Consider the following 17,093-nt stretch of genomic DNA (forward strand, 5'->3'; position numbering starts at 1 on the left):
GTAGAGAGGGAATCCCACTCAAAATAAGAATGCAATATTTTAGAGATATATTCTTGAGCTATAAAACCACCTGTAATTGAATAAATGTAATGTAGATCCGTTTAATGTCATACTGTGGAACATTCGACGCAGAGCAGTGACATACCCGTAAAAAAAAGGTGGCGGACCCTCAGCCGAAAAGTTACATAGTGCATCTTTAAGAAAATATAAACTTTTCATAACCTGATTTAAGACAAACAAACAATCAAACAATAAAAGGGCTACTAATATTATGTCATAGTTACATAAATATTAGAGAAATAACGTTTAGCCTCTCACCCCATTCTTAAAAGACAGCAAAGCTTACTTAATCAAATGTTTACGAATGGAGATGGACCATAAACACTCTTCAATGCCACTCTTTGTCACTTTTGCGCAGCGCGAGCAGCCCCGGCCGTTCGTGTGTGCGTGAGAGTGACGTCATGCGCAGACAAAGGTCCTCTCGTGTGCGGAGCGGAGAGGCAGTAGTGAGAGAGAGGGAGAGAGAGCGCGGAGAGCCAGCGCGGAGAGGCACTGACGGGACATCATCTGGACCAGCCAACTAAACAAACCGTTCCAACTCTTCACCAGCGGGGGAAAAAGCGTGAGAGCAGACTGGATTCACGCACGGACCTAAAATGAAAGGCTTACCTGGCTGTGTTTTTGCGGAGTTTTCTATCACATCGATTCGGCTTTGACACTGCGCTTTGCAAAACTTTTCCTTTTAGTTTGTTTTGGAGGAATTTTAGGCACAACAAGTGAAAATCAACGGACATTTTCAATCAAGTTTTGGACTAATCTGCACCGCCTGTCCACCGATATCTTTTCTGGATAAACTCTGTAAGTACTTGCTCTGTTTTAGTTTTGAACCATTTCCATACACTTTGATCCAAAATGCTCATAATCTCACGCGTACTTTTGCAAAATATGCATCTTTACATAATCCAAGTGTATACCTGCCACGTAGACGCACAAGTAGGGCACCGGCTACAGATAAAACACGTTGATGGTATAAGCAGATGCCCGCCTTCTGTGCGTCCCCGTGCCGTTATTTGGCCAGGACGCGCACCGTTGATTGTGCGTAACGAGAGGTTTACGCCTTGGACGCAGTGAAGCCAAGTAAGTTATTGCGCCACGCTTGTGTCTTTTTTCAGGAATTAGGATGTTGACTAATGTTTGTAGAAGCGAGTAGTGGAAAAAAGCAGCGCTGAGCAAGGAGGAAAACTTTCACATGCGTCTTCATTAGAGTTTGAATGGGATTCTCACTCCGGCACACAGCCCCTCAAGCTTGACTGCTGTCCTGCGTAGAAAACGTTTTGACAGCTACGTAGACCTTTTGGGGATTTGGCACGTTCTTAGGAGTTAAGTTCTAGCTCAACGTTAAAGGTCCACTGTGTAACTTTTCTGGTTGAGGGTCCGTCACCTGCTTGTTTCTATGGATACGTCTTTACTTTGCCTGGAATGTCCCAAAATACGATCTTAAACAGCTCTACATTACACCTTATAGCTCAAAAATACTTCAAAACATCCATTCTGACTGCGAGCGGGGTCGCCTCTCCACAGATCTGACCTGTAACTTGGTCTGGTTTGGTCTACAAAGGTTTAATGCCATACTGTGAAACATTCCGGACAAAGCAATAACATCTGGAGAAAAGCATTTGACTAGAAAAGTTACACAATGCACCTTTAAGGGAGATGTTATTGCTTTGTCTGGAATGTTCTATAGTATAAACAGCTCACAGTAAGAACACATGTTTATCAATGTATTTTGGGGCAGTAATAGAAGTAAGATATGTAAGTTTTTTTTTTTAATGTCATACTGTGGAACATTCCAGGCAAAGCAAGCATGCACAGAAGCAGGTAGTGGACCCTCTGTCAGAAAAAAAGGTCACATAGCCAACCCTGCAAGTCTAAGTATTCATAACATTCGTATTAGGGATTCCTCACACATTTAACACACAAATCCTGCATATTTAGGCTGAGTTCTTCTCTCAAACTGAAAACACTCTACTTTGTGATGTCATGTGGTGATACAAGAAGTGCTCCATTGTGTTTTTAAATTTAATGTCGATGACTTCAGATGTGAAATTGCTAATCTCTAACTAAAGGTGAACAAAAGGTAATAGTTAGCAGTTAATTGGAAAATGACTTCATGACATCACAAGGTGGAACAGAGCTTTTTCAGGTTTGGAGATGTAATCAATAATAAGGGGTTACTCAAACATGTGTGCAGGAACCAAAACACAACCCCAGGTATGTTTTTTGTGGAGGTAACAGTATTCCAAAATGGCTTAAAGTTCACGAGAGTTCATTTTGTGTAATATCTTTAATTAACCTCCTGGGACCTGAAGAAAAAAAGTGTATTGCAATAAATATTTTTTGTAATTTTTGATCTATTTGGAGGTAAAAGAAAACCTTAGCATTTAGATTTTGTTCATTTTATTTTTATTTATAATTTTGTAACATGTCCTGTAATGGACACCGGGGTGGTTTTGGTGTTAAATCCAACCTAAAAAAAACATTTTTTTGGTGACCAACATCTTTGACAAGCTTTTACAGTCAAATGTTTTTAGACTCCCTTTTAATTTCTTATTTCTTTTGTTTGTTTGTTTGTTTTTATCATAATGCAGCCACAAACTCCCGTTGATTTTTATTTAATTTTCATCATGGACATGATCCAGGGACTCCCAGACTTCCTTCACCCCTGACCGTCCAGCTCCTGTGGGGGGGATCCCAAGGCGTTCCCAGGCCAGCCTGACATGATAGTACCCTTTAATCCCCATATAAGCCCTGTTTAGGCAGAGTAACCTAGCCCCCCCTATGAAAGTCTATCTCAAAAGACTTAAAAGATAAAATGGTTAACTCAATGTCCACTATAAAGGACACAAATGAATGGGCTAGGTCTCTTTTTTAACTTTTGCTCACTGATAAAATCTTGGTTTGTTTCAGTTGTGGTTTAATTTACACTTTTAACTTGTTCTAGGTTTAGTTCTGACTCTGTATCATTAGTTACCAAAACTACTACAAACACAGCTACTTGATCTATTACATGTATGAGTCAATAGACCTGCCTTGGAACCATTTCTGCTTTTAATTACAACAGTCTTAAGTCATGGATTAGTCCCGGATTAGTCCTGGAATGAGCTCCAGTTTGCACTTGGCCTGTATTTTCCCTGTAAATAAACATATTAATCTTTGTATAAGCACATTTTCTTTTGATTCATTCTCTAGTAGTAGTAGTAGTAGTAGTAGTAGAAGAAGTAGTAGTTGTTGTAGTAGCAGTAGAGTAGTAGTGGTAGTAGAAGTGTAAAAATCCTGCTTCATAGTGCTCAAATATCTCTAGTGGATTTGGACTTGGTCTTGATTCTCCAACTTAATAAACATATCACTTTTTGTTTATGCACTTTTTTTGATTCATTCTCCAACATTAGTAATAGTAGTAGTAGTACTAGTCATAGTATGTGTATTATAGTGAAGAGTAGAAAACCAGCTTCATAGTGCTCAAATATTTCTAGTGGATTTGGACTTGGTCTTTATTTACCCTTCTTAATAAACATATCAACTTTTGTATAAGCAAATTAAACCTCGGCTCATAAAATTGCTGTTGTAGTAGTGCGAGTAGTAGTAGTTGTAGTAGTAGTAGTAGAGTAGTAGTGGTAGTAGAAGTGTAGAAATCCTGCTTTATAGTGCTTAAATATCACTAGTGGATTTGGACTTGGTCTTCATTTTCCAACTTAATAAACATATCACTCTTTGTTTATGCACATTTTTTGATTCAGTCTCCAACATTAGTAATAGTAGTAGTAGTAGTAGTAGTAGTAGTCATTGTATGTGTATTATAGCGAAGAGTAGAAAACCAGCTTCATGGTGCTCAAATATTTCTTGTGGATTTGGACTTGATCTTTATTTACCCCTCTTAATAAACATATCAACCCTAGTATAAGCACATTTTATCTCGACTCATAAAATTGCTGTTGTAGTAGTGCGAGTAGTAGTAGTAGTATATGGTTAAAGAGTAGAAAGCCTGTTTATTAATAGTGTTCAAACATTTCGAGTGGATTTGGACTGGCCCCAAAGTACACGTCTTGACGCTGCTTACTACGACTGGAGTCAATGCCCCGTGCTGAGTTTTGGAAATGCCTGTGAACATTGGACAACTATTTTATGAACTGGTGTAATTTTCCACTGGTTCGGATTTGACACAGCGAGGTCTCGGAATGTGGTAAACAAACTGACATAAGGATACATTATGTTAAAGGTGTACTGTGGAACTTTTCTACCGGAAGGTCTAAATGGAGATGTTAAAAGGTTCTATATTACACTAAACTGATTCCAGTGAGCTTTAAGCGATAATGTTGTTACTTCATCAAATGCAGACCTGGAGTTGCGTTTTGTTTCATTCACACATGTTTGAGTAATCCTTTATTATTAGTCCAAAGCTCAAAATGCTCTGATCCACCTCGTGATGTCACATAGCGGTAGTTTTCAAATTAATAGCTACTTTTTACCTTTTGTCCACGCAATTCCAGAGCTGAAATGATCCAAATGATTCTAGTGAAAGTATGTGAGGATTAAAAACACAGTGAAGCACTTCCTGTATTACCAGATGACATCACAAGGTGGAAAAGAGTACATATTCGAGTCGTTTTCGTTGTGGATGCAGTGCTCGTCCACACTAATCTGATGGAAAACGGCTCCAGAGACAAAACGATCCGGTGCCGCCAGCTCCCACGAATTCATCTGAGCATGGATCTGATCTGGCATTCTGTGGACGCCTGAAAACGTTGATACGCCGACGTAGGAGTTCTACTTGCGTCCTTATTGGATCACGTCACTGTGACTTGCGCCTTTCTGATTCACTGGGTTCGTGACATCGTTCATGTGACGCTATTGTGGGAAACAGTTTAAACAATCCAATCTTAACAATGTAATCTCGTCGTCAGTCTATGAAAAGCATGTTTTCACGCTTGCCATCTTCCTCAGCACGAAATTGGCTGCTGCTCCGCCTCCTTGTTTTTACCACCCACCTGATACCGTGACGACTTTACCTAGCCTAGTCATGTGACTTGCGTTTCAGGCGGTTTCACGTTACTGTGTGGATAGGGAAGGCTTTGATTGCGGACACCAAACCAACGTGTCTGGACGCAAATAATTTCCGATACAGTGATTTGTTTCAGTGTAAATGTGACCTAAAAATGCAGAGTTTGTGTGTTAAACATGTGTGAATGAAACTAAACACAACTTCAAGTATGTTTGTGATGAGGAAACAACATTATAACAAAGTTCAGAAAATAGTGTAGTATAGGCCTTAAATGTTTTGCTTGGAACGTACCACTATTTTTATGACACCAGGCCGAGTTATGTGTCAGGTTTGTGGAGAGGCAAGCCCGATCACAGCAGAATACAGTAGACCCACTGTAATTGAAAAAAAAAAAAAAAAAATCTGCAGAACATTCCAGGCAAAACAATTCGGTTTCCATGGAGACAAACAAGTAAACAAGTGGCAAGAACCTCCCAACATACATGTTACACAGTGCACCTTTAAAGCCATAGTATGTGACTCTTTGCCCCCCAAAAAAGAGAAAGAGAGAAAAAAGACTAAAATAAAAGCATGTTATTTTCATTATGGATGTTTTTATTGAACTGTGTCCTCCTCTGAGCGGTCTCACCTCTCCACAAACCTGACTCTTACTTGGCCTGATATACACTACATCATTCAACAATATGGCATTAAATGTATCTATCTCAATCGAAGAAGTCCCGAAGTATGGCTTTAACTTTCTATTTCCATGGCAATTCACTCTACACCTCCAGGAAGTCCCGTACTATAACTTTAAACGCATGCATCTATGTTCACGGTTTAGATATTGAAATGAATTTAAGCTGATTATGTGTTGAGTAATATTTCTTACAACCTCATAACCACTGGATTACATGTTGAATTATAATATCGTGTGCTCATAAAAGGAGTATTTTGATTGAGCAATGGAGGGAGAATGAAACACTCTGCGGTCAAAGATGGCTGACATCAAAACACACGAGGGAGGTTTTATTTTAGGAATATCAAATGCTTACATGAAACTAAATACAATCTCATTTCTCTATTTTAACCACATGCGGGCAAGGTCATTTTGGTTTAGCGGTTTCACATCATGACACATGACACATCACAATTACGGCACGACGATATAAAAAAGAAAGAGCATCCTGCCTAGTCGTGTGTCCTTGGGCAAGACACTTCCAGTATCTCATGTGAAACTGGCACAAGAAAAGGTTGTACTTCTTAAATTTTACATCTGAAATTCTGGGTATTTTATCAACATGCTGGAAGTTATTTTTGGTTCGTAATAGGTAGAGCATGACAAGAGATCCTTTAGTTGTGTCCTTGGGCAAGACACTTTCCCACCTCACATGAAGCTGGCATGAATGCTATTACATACAATGTTTTATCAACATGCTGGCGAAGGGATTTTGGTTTGTAATCGTGTGAGCGTGGCAAGAAATAGAACAGGCATCCACTTATGAATCCTCCCTTTAGTTGTTTCCTTGGGCAAGACACTTAAAAAAAAAAATTACTTTGTGTTATTTTTGTTGGATTGTGTGGTATAATAGTGGAAGTTCAAGATGAGGGGAGGTCAAGGGTAGTTATTTTCTGTCCGTCTACTCCAGAGCATTTATCTTTTAGTGCGGCAAATCATTATTTATTTATTTATTTTTATTATTATTATTATTGTATTTTTATTTTTTTCTAGTAAACAAGTTAAAACACAATATTTTCAGAATGAGAAAAGTCCCCAAAATAAAGCTGCATATATCCGGAAGTGGAAACCCATGAATGTAGTAATCTTGGTTCAGGTTTCGTTTTTGCGTGAGAATGTTTGCTTGGCATTGTCATTTATTTGATTTCTTGCACTAAACCTCAAAGTCACAAAACCTCAAAGTGCCAAAAGTGGCAAAAATCATTTCCATTTGGTAAAGTTGGTAACTGCTAAATCGGAATCATTAAGTTTTAATGCCATTGTGAGAAAACTAAATTTCCAAACTTAGAATCTGCTTAGGCGATATGATACAACATAAAACATACACTACAAAAACTAAAATCTAGCCAAGTTTTTTATGAAGATGATAAGTTTATTTGGATGTTTCCATAAAAAAAAAATTAAAAAAAATCATTCCAAAAAGGAGTGGGGAGAAGTAAAGCTTATCTACCCCCACCCCCTTTTACAATCCCATTAAAGCAATAATGTGCTTCTGCCAGACTTATAGTAGACTTATAGACTTATAGTATGTCACATTACTCCAGATACAAAAAATAAATATATTGTAGTTTACATTCAGATGACAAATAAACTTAAATTCCTTCTTCTGCATACGTAGCTAGAATCATTTCTTTACATCTGTGTTTAAACATTTTCATATTTGGTCATTTTTTGAGCTCATCACTCACCGAGTTCCAGATTTTAACCCCACAAACTGAGATACAAAAACTTTTTCTTGTTGTACAGACTCTGGCTATTTAAAGAGATGAATTCCCCTTAAATTATAAATACTTTCTCTTTCAAGAAAAAGTTTCTGAATATTTTTGGTAGTTCTTTTAAGTTAAAAATGACTTGAATTAAAAAAGTTATATTGATGTGAGTCAATTTCACACGATGAGTAAAATTATCTACCAAAGGAACAAGTCTTTTTGTGGTTGAAACAGGAAAATACACCTCGTTACAGATCTTACAGAAGATTAGAAAAACAACTGTTTACACTGAAAATAAGGAACTAAATCATATGTTGCTTGAATTAGAAAAAAAAAAAAAAAAACTTATTCCAATAGATAATTTTACTCAAATCAAATTAAATCTTCTTAATCTGAGTAATTAGAATTTACTTAGGTATTACTTTTTGCAGTGTAGTAAATATAAACTTTGATAAAATAAAATGGCAGACAGAAGAACAGTAAATCTTCTTGGTCATCTTTTTCTATCAATTAAAATAAATCCAGTTTAAAGATTTCTCTCCATGTATTTGAACAAATATTATCTTGCACCAGTACAAAAAGTTACCCTGATTCATCAGCCGGTTTCACTTCATATAAACCATCTGACCTCACAGCATGAGGGTTCATTTGCTTGACGGTAGATGGGTACTTTTTTTATTTAGCCAATCACTGCTATTTGGTTGTGACATATGTAATGTGCCACTAACGGAGCTAACTGATATATGAAGCTCTTTTTTTTTTTTTTTTTTTTTTTTTTTTTGAAGCTGTAGGAAGAAGAGCAATAACATCTTTCTCTTTGATAAAATTGACCAAACATTCACTTTATTCCAGCTTTAAATCCTTGATCTTGGGAATTGTTGACAACACAGAATATATGGTGCTTCACTGATTGGCTGGTGCCCAAACTTGCATTTCTGGGGGTTTTGCAAACTGTTTAGTGTATTCTGATTCCTGACCTAGTCGCTGGAGAGAAATGAAATTGAGCGGAGGCACTAGGTGGCGCCAGCCTGACTAACAAAAAGCAGCTTTTGAGGTCAAAATATGTTTGCATCTAATTATAAAGTGGCCTATTGTCAGATAATCGAGAAGTGCTTGTTAGCATGCTAGTTGTTGCCAGCTCTACCATGATGGAAAAAACGCCTCTCTCTGAAAGTTGAAAAGCTCTTATAAACTCATCATGGTGAATGATTAAAATGCATAAAGTAAGTGAGGAATAACTTTGGACCATTACAAACCTTTTAAAATAAAGCAATTCAATTTTAAGACAGTAAAAATCAGGTACAGCGCCTTCTCTGCTTCTCTTTTACAACTCCCAAACAAATTAAGATACAAATCATAACCCCTTTTGTTTTAGCATGACAATGTTGCTTCCATTTCATTAATTCTTTGCGCTAAACCACAAAAGTCACACATAGCTGCTGTAGTTCACTGGTGATCCTTTATAGAGCTTGTGCCTGGGTTTATTTGTGTATTGGGGGCAAAGTGAGCCCAGTGTTTACCTGTGACCTACTGCCTGAGACCGCGGGGGTGCTTTGATGCTGCAGGCCAGTGTGAAAGCCATTTGCACTTCACTGGACCAGGCGCTTTCATGCTGCTTTCATTAGATGCTCCATAATATCTCATGTTTACCTAAGAGACTTGGATGGATTTAGGCCAAGTTTGTTTATGTTTTTTTTTTTTTGTCTTTAATAAATATCCATCAAAGTGTCCAAAATTTCTGGGAACTTCAAAGGTGCTATACATGATTTTACTGGCTTCAAAACGTGAAAAACAGAACATTTTAAAGAGTTTGTGCTGGTCCAAAGTTATTCCTCTCTCACTTGATGCAATTCCAGTGTTTTAATTATTCACCATGTTGAGTTTTAGGTGTTTTTCACAGCTTTCAGAGACCATAGTGGAGTTTTTCACAGTAAATCTTACAACTGGCATGCTATCACAGACTTTGGCCTGTTTAAATCCAGGCTCATTCTTATCTATTCAGACTGGCTTTTAACACTCAGTAATGCAGTTACGCTTTGGACATTTGTTTTATTTCATTGTTGAGTGTTGTAAAGGGCTCTATAAATAAAGTTTTTTGTATCAGTTTCCTGATACTCGAACAGCAAAACATGTTGTTACTGGATGTAGACAGAAAACAGCAGACTTATTTTGTCTTCAAGAGCTGCTTATACAATCTATCTGTACTGGGGCAAGGCACATTTTGCTCAGATTGGGCCTTCAAGTGTAAAAATAGTGATTTATCTTCATGTACGGGTGCTTTCGTCGCTCGTTAGATGGTCCATAATATCTAATGACTTGGACAGATTTAGGCCATGTCCATTTATGAATTGTTTTTTTTTTTTTTTTTTGTCTTTTGTTCAGAATTTCTTGGAACTTCAAAGATGCTGTGTTTGATTTTCACTGTCTTAAGAACGTGAAAAACAAAACAACTCGCATACTAACACGCACTTCCTTGATACTCAGATAACAAAACTTTCATAAATTACATGTAGAGCCATCACAGCTATCCGGAATTTTGGACATTGGCTCACTAAAAAATGAAATCCTAAGTATTGGAGATGTCTGGAGACATTTTTTAAAATATCCCAGCCAGTCCTCGCATTTGCAGAGGTCGCTGGTACTAGGGTAGTGCATGTCAATGGCCATAGTTAGCCTGTCATTGAAAACAATTTTACCCACTCCACAAAGTACCCGAAACAAATCTATTATTATGCCAGACGTCGTTGTAAATGTCTGTGTTGATAGAATTAAGTTTGAAATAAAACTAACCTTGCATCGCATGAACTGTCACATGTTGAGGGACTATTTTCTCTTATATCAGTCCGCTGCTGCCAAGCTTTCTATCAAGAAGTACAACTCGCTGCTGCTGCTCAGACATAAAACCTTCAAATGCAAGGTTGGTTTTACTTCTAAAATGTTTCTATCGACACAGACATCGACAGTCTGGTGTAATAACTGTTTTGCTTCGGGTGTTTTGTGGAGTGGGTAATACTGTTTTGAATAGAAGGCTAACTATGGCCATTGACATGCACTAGCCTAGCACCAGCAACCTCTACAAATACAAGGACTGGTTGAAATATTTAAAAAAGTGTCTCCACACGTCTCCAGCACTCACAGGAAATGAGGTCCTATGTCCAAAATTCCAGACCCTACCAACTAGTATGCTAACGCATACTACCTGATGCATACAGTGGACATATGATCTCAACATCTGCTTATACTATACATCTGTACTGGAGCAAGACATACTGTATTTTTGCTCAAATATATGGAAAAAATCGGGTCCAGGGCCTTTAAGTGTTTAAATGGTGATTTGTCTTCATGTCGAGGCGTTTTTCTCACTCAGTTTTCTCACCTATGAGTATTGTGCAACAGAGAATATCTATGATGATGATGACCGCTGTGATTTGGGATAGTACCTAACACAAAGCAGATCTTTTCAAGTCAAAAGGAAATGGAAACTGGGCGTGCTACAGATAACATGGGTTAAACTTGGAAGACACATAATCTCTTAAACCTGTTCATAAAGGCTGTGTTTTAAAGATGCACTGTTATTGCTTTGGCAGGAATGTTTCACAGTATGGCATTAGCCAAGTTACAGGTCAGGTCTGGATAGAGGTGACAGATCATTTTTGACAGAAACACAGCAGAAACACTGGCCCTTGACCAGAAAAGTTACACAATACACCTTTAAGTCACACTTTAGCAGGGAGAAAATGATACAAATGAAGAGTAACTTAATCCAACATGCTGCGCCTACTCCCTATTCCTCCAAAGCCACACAGTTCAAACATTTACATGTTTAAGGTCACATTCCACATCAGGTCACCCATATTCAAGTACAATGTAAACTCTGCCAGCTATCACATATTATCTTATAAGAATTACATTTGCTCAGATATGGTTAGTCCTCTTCCAAAGTGTGCTTGAACCTCTCAAGGCTAGGACTGAATATGCACTGTAAAAGTAAAAGTGCAATGATGATTATTTGAAACAATAATTTAAAGTAACCCCACATTACTTTCTGGGTTTGTTTTCACTTTCATAAGTTCATGGAAATGGAAAGGTAAAACCATATTTTACATACCAGCCAAAGAAACTGCAATTCCATGGAAAATGCAGGTGGAGATCCTCCTCCAGGCCAAATAAGAGTCAGGTTTATGGAAATGCAAGCCGACTCACTGTGAGCATGTCTTTTCTAATTTAACATATTTTCCAGACTATAAATTGCTCCCGAGTATAAGTCGCAGCAGCCACAAAATGCATAATGAAGAAGAAAAAAACACATATAGAAGTTGTACTGGAGTTACAGTTGGAGAAAAGTAGCACTTTTTGGGGGAAATTTATTTTATAAAATCAGACAGCAAGAACAGACATTTCATCTTGAAAGGCAAATTATAGTAATAACAATAGAACAGAGAACATCAGGCTGAATAGGTATGTTGACGTAACCTATGAACAGTTATTCAGATAACTATAGCATAAACAACAGAACATATACCAAACTCTCCATCTCACTCCAGTTAGAGTATCCTCTGCTTTCTACCAGTCCCTCACAAGTTTCTCGCTCACGCCAAACTTTCTTTCTGCTGCTCGATTACCGTTTTCGGCTGCATATTTCACTACTTGTAGCAGAACTTAATATATAAGTTGCACTGGAGTATAAGTCGCAGGACCACCCAAACCATGAAAGAAAGTGTGACTTATAGTCCAACAATACAGTATAAAAACAACCGGAAAAACAAAAAAAGGCTTGTGTTTTATACTATTATTTGGCTAAAAAAAAAAAAGACCTATCAGGGCTTTATGTATTGCCAAGGCAAAAATGAGCCATTAAACAAAGGATGATATTTGTGATTGACGTTGTGATTGCATTTTGAAAGCCATGATCGATGAGTAGAGCAGTTGTGTTGTGTTTCATTCACACACGTTTGAGTAATCCTTTATTATTAGTCTGTCTACATCTCCAAAGCTCAAAATACTCTGTTCCACATTGTGATGTCATGAAGCAGTAGTTTTCAAGTTAACAGCTACCTTTTACCTTTATTTCAGCAGAGATTGGCAATTCCAGGTCTGAAATCATCCAAATGATTCTAGTGAAAGTGTATAGAATTTAAAAACAGAGTGGAGCACTTCATGTATTACCACATGACATCACAAGGTGGAACACAGAGAGAAGAAATCAGCCCTCAATATGCAGGATTTGTGCGATAAACATAAATGAAACAAAACACAACTCCGAGTATGTTTTGGATGAGGAAATATTATAACAGAGATCAGAAAATAGCGTGACATGGGCCCTTTAATATATTCATTTCTCAGTTATTCTTTATTTATAATTGAAAGAATCAATAATTGTAATCGTGATTCAAATATACTTTATGATTAATTACACAGCCCTACATCCAAACTGTTGATACTTTTCTAGAAACTTCAACACTCTTTGTGATCTCTGGACCGATTTCTGAGTCTCAACACAGATAAAAACATTGACCCACAAAATATGCATGAAATCTCGGGCCACCCTGAAAGCTCTCAAATGCCAGATCACCCATTTGAAAGTGGCCTACACTGTAAATACTCCACCCTTTACGCCTATCTGGACTGCGCAAACATCGCAATAGTGTAATTTAGTGTCCCCGCTAAGAGCACATCGATCTGTCGCCATGGTTATGACGCAGTGCCTCTCCAAATACTGGGATGGTTCTCAGGGTCTTTGCGGTTGCCTCGGTAACCAGGAAGACCAGTGAGCCCAGACTAATAAACACACTTATCCCAGCAGCAGTCACTGTAAGGCTTTGGGCCAGGTTTGAGACATCCATCACGGGATGAAAGTGAAGTTTAAGTGCCTATGACAGCTCCGACTATTCATTTTACTAAAACACAGTTAACACCATTCTATTTAAAGGTGCGTTGTGTAACTTCTGGTGCAGGGTCCGTCAAATACTTTTCTTCATGGAGATGTTATTGCATTGCTTGGAATGTCACAGTATGGCATTTAACCTTTCTATCTTCATGGAGACCAAACCAGACCAAGTCACAGTCAAAATACTTGTTTTTCTGTGCATTTTTTGAGCTATAAAACCACCTCTATTTAACAAATGTAAGGTAGAGCTCTTTAATGTCATACTGTGGAACATTACAGAGCAATGATATCTCCATGGAGACAAGCGGGAACCAGCTGGAAAGTCCCCAAGCTGGAAAGTCCCTCTGTCTGGAAAGTCCACCTGAATTGTTCCCTTTATGAAACTTTGTTAATGTACATACATATTTAAAAAAAAATATATAATATTTATTCTACACATGCAAATTACAATGTATCTCAACTTGTTCCTACATTAAAAAAAAATAAAATAAAAAAAACATGCAAAAATGAAAATGGTCTCAACTGTGCCACAACTATTTCAGAATTTTATCTGACATATTTCAATGAAATAAGACTTTCCTAAAAGTGATTCTGAATGATTTTTGAACAAATTCTGTAGCTTTCTAAGTTTCTTGTGTTTTCTTCTTACACTGCTTACAAATTATGTTCATGGCAAGCAGGTAAGGAAATAATTAATATTTTTTTCCCAAATCAAGAGCACAGGTGCTATAGGACATTGGGAACAAGAAAAAAAAAATGTAAATACAATTTCATAGTTAACTTCTACAAGCCAATGAGGATTATATTGATATTAGATACTGAAAAAATGTGTGCTGCTTCAGGAAGATTGGTAAAATGACATAAACCAGGCCTCGCTACATTCACATTTCATTTTATTATAATATAGAATACAGGGCCTTCTCCTGGGCACAGCAGTTACCCAAGTGCCGCCCAAGAGAAGAGGGCACCTGGAGGGAGGAGGGGCACGTTCAAGCCGAGAGAATGGGACGTTCAAGCTGGCACTTACACCAGGGGGACTTTCTCACCGTTATTCAGACAAGCAGATAGCAGACCCTTCTCCAGAAAAGTTGCGCAGAGCACCTTTAAGATTTTGCTACACATTTTATATTTTTCTTATCCTGGTTTGACCATATTTTTAGGGTTCAAATTGTAGTTCCTAGTTGGAAATCATGACATCACGCTACTCTAATATACAGAACTTATTACTTGACAAATAAAATTAAAAGAAAACACATTTATTTTGCTGAAATAATGTTCAAAGTATCAGAGAAATGTGTAAATTGTGCCGATCTTTTGGATAGATTTTTCCCTAGCGTGACATGGAACTCCAAAATAAACTCTACTGCCTTTAATTTCCAACATATTTTTCAACTTTTCTTTACAAAATTGCTTCTTGATTGGTGTAATAATTAGGGGTGTCAAATTATCGCGTTAATTGTGATTAATTAATTACAGTCATATTTAGCGCGTTATGTTTTTTAATCGCGTTAATCTCATTTTTAATCTTTAACTTTAGTGTTTCTGTATGTGAGTTTCTTTATTATTATTATTATTGGGACAACAACACACACACACATTATTTCGGTAATTCCACTCATTGCCGGAAACCCACACAAAACGCGCGCAGTAACAGCGATGTAAACGTCATGTTAACGCTGGCGGCGTCAGTCGCACAATGGACGAGGTCGAAGAGCCAGTAGAACAGAGGCAGCAGTGCACAGGTAAAAACACATTCGTGTCTTGGAAATTATTCTCCCGACGTGAAATATAAAAGAAAATAACAAATATAATATCGCCTGAAAACAACCTGCATAGGCTCATGATGTCTGCACTACTGTCCTATAGTGACCTGCCACATGAGGGGACACGCACACAAACACACACAAACACAAAACACACAAAACACAAATACACACAACACACACCTTCATCATCGTCATTACCCTGAGAACGCGTGGACCACGTTTCCTTCCGTAGACACTGCGTGGACACCGACGTGCTCCCGTGAGCCGCGTGTGGATCGTGTTTTCTCGCGTACGCTGCGTAAACCGCGCTTCCTCCTGTGCGCCTCTAAACCAGAACTAACACCAAGACTAAAACCAGGACTAAACCAGGTCTAAACCAGGACTAAACCAGGTCTAAACCAGGTCTAAAACCAGAACTAAAACCAGGACTAAACCAGGACTAACACCAGGACTAAAACCAGGATTAATCCATTCCAGGACTAAACTAGGACTAAAGTAGGTCTAAACCAGGTCTAAACCAGGACTAAAACCAGTGATCTCATATATAAAGCATTTCTCTTTCAATAATATTTTTAATATGGTTAAGGAAAGACTGGACTTTTTATTGTCTTTAAGTAGACAAAAGTTATTATGTTCAGATTTCCTCGTCTTTGCTACTTTACAACAAACAGTTTCTTATTCATGGAGACTTGGGCTCAACAGCCAATTTGAAGAGATTTGTTAAACAATAAATTACTTTATAAAGTCACTTTTTTTGTTCTATATCAGTCTTTTGATCTGCCACAATAATGTAATAATGAATTTAAATGAAAATACCTCAAATTGAAGGCTTTTCTCAGCAATTTTTAGGTGAGATTAAAATGAGATTAATTAGATTAATTAATTACAGATCATAATTAATTCATCTCTCAATTTTTTTAATCGCATGACAGCACTAGTAATAATATAATTTATACTTTCATTAGCCACCAAATTAAGTAAAGTTTCTAGAAACCTGTCATACGCGCTTTAAGGGGGAGGTATTTGTTGCTGGCTTTTTGACCTCTGGAGTTAAACCTAAACTAAACGTCGTGGGCTGAGACATACGGGTCTGCCCTGGAGATAGCTGCTTTATGTTGTCCTACTTGAGCTCTGACATCCATCAAAAGGGAAGGGTCCTTGGAACATCTGCATCCCCCCCGCGTCGAGACCCTCCTCCCCCAACTCGACCAGCCATCCGCATTCCTGCCATTCCTGTAGACTGAAGGTCAGGTCTGCGCTCCATCCAGAAGTCAGGGCAGGTAACTGTGCCATTTCTACACAGGCATAGGGTGACCAGATGTGACTGTTTACCCGGGATAGTCCCACTTTTGAGCCCTTTGTCCCAGCAGATTTAGCCAAAACCAGTGATTTGTCTCAGTTTTATGCAAAATGTCCAAGGTGTCCCTATTTTGATCACTTTCATACCCACCACCAGTAAATATCATCATTTGTTAAGTTAAAATAAAGAAAATTAAGCTTCAAGATAACCATAAGCAAAAAAAAATAAATCATGATGACTCCCAAAATACATTTAGAATGGACAATGTTACACGCTTTTCTGTTTTATTTATAAATTACCACCCCAACCTGGAAGCTTTTGGTTCTGAACACTATGCAATGTTGTTTTAGTCGCGTGCCAATTTTAAAAGCAACCTCATTTTGTGTCGTGCAATTCGTAAGAGGTTCATTGCCACACTGCAAATTTCTCTGATCTGGCCAAGATTAGTTGTTTCTTATATATTCATCTTGTTTTCAGATTTATTATCTACTTACTAGTTCTGAGACTGCTTATTTCTAGGCTAGAGGTAGTTTATTTTAAAATAACTTGTCAAGTAAAATGATCTTACTGCATGGACAGATAATTTCACTACTTTTAAGTCAATTTCTGATAAATTTTAGTGTTTATATCTTAAATTTTGGCCATGCTTTTTTT

The 17,093-nt window shown here is 37.6% G+C and overlaps 1 protein-coding gene across 1 annotated transcript in view; it reads left to right on the forward strand.

Annotated features, from left to right (window-relative positions):
- Positions 1-522: 522 nt before the first annotated feature.
- lpar1 (lysophosphatidic acid receptor 1) overlaps positions 523-17,093 on the forward strand; it is an 84,128-nt gene continuing 67,557 nt past the window's right edge. Inside the window, exon 1 of the mRNA XM_020931615.2 lies at positions 523-858. The gene's annotated coding sequence lies outside the window, so the exon portion shown is untranslated. The remainder of the gene's footprint in view (positions 859-17,093) is intronic.

This window comes from Boleophthalmus pectinirostris, unplaced genomic scaffold, assembly GCF_026225935.1.
Source record: "Boleophthalmus pectinirostris isolate CB_2022bp ecotype Guang Dong unplaced genomic scaffold, ASM2622593v1 HiC_scaffold_18, whole genome shotgun sequence".
Classification (NCBI taxonomy): domain Eukaryota; kingdom Metazoa; phylum Chordata; class Actinopteri; order Gobiiformes; family Gobiidae; genus Boleophthalmus; species Boleophthalmus pectinirostris.